We start from the raw sequence: 4,397 nt of genomic DNA, 5'->3' as shown, positions 1-4,397 counted from the left end.
GTAAATTTGGCTTATGAGCCTGAGATGATTTGAGAAACGAGATTTCTAAAGCCAAGGCTGAAAGAGTTGAAACTTGATTTCAAAGTGATATGATTTGAGAAAAAGTGATTTATGGCTTAAATGCCGATTTTATGAATTGATGATGTTGAATGTGGAAGTGTTGTTTTGTTGTGAGCCGGAATGGCTGTGTATGATTATAAATATTGGTTGGTTCTAGATTGAACCGTGAGTCGGAATGGCTGTGTATGATATGAATATTGGCTGGTTCTGGATTGAACCATGAGCCGGATGGCTGAGATGGATGTTGATCTATGGCTGAGAATGAAAGCATTTAGGCTGAGATATTGATAAGTTGTGATGTTGCACTTCCACTATTAGAGATAAGAGTTTCCCTGTGAGAAAGCAGTGGCTAGCCACCACGTGCTCCAGGTTGAGACTCGAAGCTCTTTTGACCCTATGTCGTCAGGGTGGCCGGGCATTGTGAAAGCCCCGGATGAGCTCACCCCCATAAATATTCACCAGTGAGGGTGATGGATATGGATCATGATTATGATCAAGTTTATATTGAGTATAACTCGAGTTGGGGAGACACGATAGAGGGACAGTCCAATGGTTAGCTACCAGGACTTGTCGGGTTGGCTCTATAACCGACAGATGATATCATCAGCCACTAGGGAGAGGCATACATCATATGCATCTATGTGACATTATTTGGGTGTGCATATTATACTTGGTTTGCCTATGTGATTAATTGCTAATTGTCCTACTTGCAATACCTATTTGTTTGTGCTTGAACTTTCTATTTGTGTTTGCATCTGGGACTCTGTTGGTTTGTGGTGATTGGTTGTTGGATTGGATTGTTTGGACCTAGGGCCGTGGTTGAATTGAGATGGACCGATGGTTAGTTTCGGTTTGGTATTTCTGGTTTGGAAAAATATGAAAGGCTATTTTGACTCAGTATGATAAACCTTTTGAAAGGCTTTTGAGTTTTTGAGAATTGAATGATTCATCTTTTAGAAAAGATTTTCGATTTTACTTTTATTGGAAACCGTTATTTTTGAAAAAGAGGCATGAGACGGTTATTAATCACTGGTGCAGTTATCTTCATGTATCCTATTACAGTAATTCCCAAGAACCCTCTACTGAGAACCCTTTCGAGAATGATGTTCTTACCCCCCTACATTTTTTTCCTTTCAGGATATGCGCGCAGAAGTCACGAAGAGTTTATTTATTTGTTATTGAGATGCTCTGTATTGCTTTAGATTATTATTTTTGTATCCTCGCCTTTATCTTGATATTTTCTATAAGAGGGATAGGAATTGTATTGGGTAATATTTATAATATTATTTATATATATGTATGTATATATATATGGATGTACTCTTTATGAGTTTCTGTACGTTGTATGGTATGTATGGATGTACGTTGTGTAGCAAAAGTATTGTTGGGAGCGGTATTGCGGTTTAAAGTTTTAAACAGGCTCATATTTTAGTATTAAATAGTATAAGTGTCGTCGTAATGTCCAAGCTATCAGAGTCGCGCAGTCGAAAGCGTGAGCTTTGGTAGTTAGGGTGTTACACAGAAAGTTACCACCAGAAACAAAGATCAGTATCATTAGAATACAGTGGATGATATTAGAAAGACAGAGAAAACACATGAAAATGCTAACAAGATCTTTCATATTTTTACTAGTTGGGGTTGGAAATTTCGATGGAGGGAAAGATGGTAAAGAGAGTACGTCGGATGGGAATGAAGGGAATGAGGAAGTAGTAAGAGTTGGTGGCAATGAGATGGGAGAGAGTGGTTGAGAAGACATTGGGTCTATAGCCAACAGTGCTGCTACTCTTGTGTATGAATTCCAGCTCCTAATGGCAAGTTGGGGCCAAGCTTTTGTATATCCCAAATCAAGGAATTCGTTACCTACCTTTCATTAACCTCCCTAAATTCTACAAAAGGAATTAAAGAACAAACTGGCAACCATGGTTAGAGTATTTATTTTATTCATACCGTTGGACCTGCCAACAAAGAAGTCCCTAAGTTTACAATAGCTGAACAGCTGTCAGCACAAATTCCTGGATAGCAATGTAATCAGGTTAGTAAATTAGAACTGAAATCATGAACCATTTATGATCATGTCATATGAAAAACTAGCAGAATTATACTAATTTTTTTGTTCTTCACATACCAATTTTTTTGTCTCCAATAAGTATATCTTCCATATCAAACTTTTGCAAAGAAAAAAAAAGGATAAAAGTTAGTAAAAAAAGAAGGGAAATAAAAAATGCATTGTAATTTTTAAGAAAAAAGATTATATTTAATGATTAACCTCCCAATAACCTTTTCTTGACACAGGCACATAAGTGTGCTTTTCCTTGTAGTGATTGGGATCAACACCTCCAAAAATAAGTTCACTCCCATTCTCTTCCTCTGGGTTACGGTTTAGCCAAAATGAAAACACCGATTCCTTAACAAAATATTGATCAAGCATATTGTACTTGTTACAGATTATATCTGACAAGAAACAGGGATCAGATGAACTTGAAGAAATGAGTAATCAAAATTTAGATGCTAGCAGTTCTAAACTGGAACAGCTTTCCCAACTACTGTCTCTTAAAAGTGACTAGTGCAAACTAATTAGAATGCTCTATTCAAACAAATGCAAACAAAAGCTTCAGTGTCTTAAATCAATCCTACTACTGAACTTAAAAGCAAATTGCATCATTAATTACCATCATCCTCAGAAACGGCAACAACAAGGTTAGTTAGATAGTGCATTAACCCTGACATGAGCAAAGATGTTATAATCAACCTATACAATAAAATAGAGAAAACAAGAGTTGGAAAAATAAAATGAATGAAAATGGTTCTACTTACTAACCTGAGGGTTATTGTTGTGCTTATCAAATATCAACAGCCTTTACTTTGCTCCAATAGTCTCTAATCTGTGCTGCTGTTGTTGGGAAAAGCATCAATTTCCAAGAAAAGGGAAGAATCCATCATGCTGTTGTTGAATCAAGAGCATAATTAATCAATAATCATGAATCAGAGCATGGAGTTGTTGAATCAGGGGAAAAAGGAAGAATAAAATAAAATAAAAATAGCATCAATTATAAAATGATCAAAATGGAGAAATAAAACTCAACAAGAAAGTTATAATTGAATTATTGATTGCTAACCAAATATGCGATTCACATTGTCCGATACTTTGATAGAAGGTGACGCCGCTATACTCTGAGTTTCGAGACCTCGGTCCATGTCTACTTTTCTTCACTTGTTGCGCTCTATGAAGAGCCATTCTTCGCTCCACCGCCGTCATTGCTGTCGCACTATCACCGCCGCCGCACTACCACCACTGCGATCTTTCTTCATAACAAATTCTAACCATGCTATATATGCATGAAAAATGTAGAAGAAAAGTGAAAAACAAAAGAATATCCAAACTGAGTTAAATAAATAACAATGAAAAAGAAAAAAGATGAACAAACAGAAATTGAACTTAGGTGATTAAGAAGAAAATCAAACGCGTCGACAGATAAGCTTGATGGAGGCGCCGGCGGTGGCTACGAACTCACTCTCTCTGATCTCAAAAGCTATGGCGTGTAGATGAAGGAAACAACACATTGACATAGAAGCTTGATGGCGGCAACGACCAGGACATGAATGGCGACAATGATGAGCTTACTCTCCCTCTGATCTCGAACACTGGAGTGAGCTTGATGGTGATAATGGAGAAGAGATGAAAGTGGTGGTGGTAGATCTAGGGTTTCAGATCTCATATAAACATTGATTTGGATTTTGGACTATTTTGGACTTGAGATTTTTAAATTTTAACTAGCAGTAATTAATGGGAGTTTCAGATTATGCCACAAATAAAATAGATCGGGGAGGTTTTAAAAAACCTCCATAAAAAAATCCCATAAATAAATAGAAATTTTGTAGTGGTGTTGATATCATTTTTTTCGGTAAAAGTTGATGGTGACGTAGCTTCTCATCCCCTTGAAGTTCGACTCTTTGGTGTTTTTGGCAAAAGAATCGATTTCTGACATTTTCTTCTTTGACAGCTCAGTCAAAAAGTTTTTTCGGAACTTTGAGTATTTTGATTTCATATGGAGGTAGGATTTCGATAAATTCTCAATGATTAAATCTATATTGAATAAGTGATTTGGTGCTGTGATTGATTATTGACTGAGTTTGATTGAGTTTATATTGAATTTTTGCAATATATTGATATATTTGTGAAGTTCATGGCTTGACTGTAATGAAACCAGTAGGGACCGAATTATTTTGGGAATTTTTGGCTGGAGTGTTATTGAGGATCAAGTAAAAAATTGGTGAGGTTTGATGGTTGAGAGAGAAAATTAAAAGTTACGAAGAATCGATAACCGAAAAACTTGACA

The sequence above is a fragment of the Arachis hypogaea genome, chromosome 6 (genome assembly GCF_003086295.3).
Source record: "Arachis hypogaea cultivar Tifrunner chromosome 6, arahy.Tifrunner.gnm2.J5K5, whole genome shotgun sequence".
Classification (NCBI taxonomy): Eukaryota; Viridiplantae; Streptophyta; class Magnoliopsida; order Fabales; family Fabaceae; genus Arachis; species Arachis hypogaea.
This window is presented reverse-complemented; position numbering follows the sequence as displayed.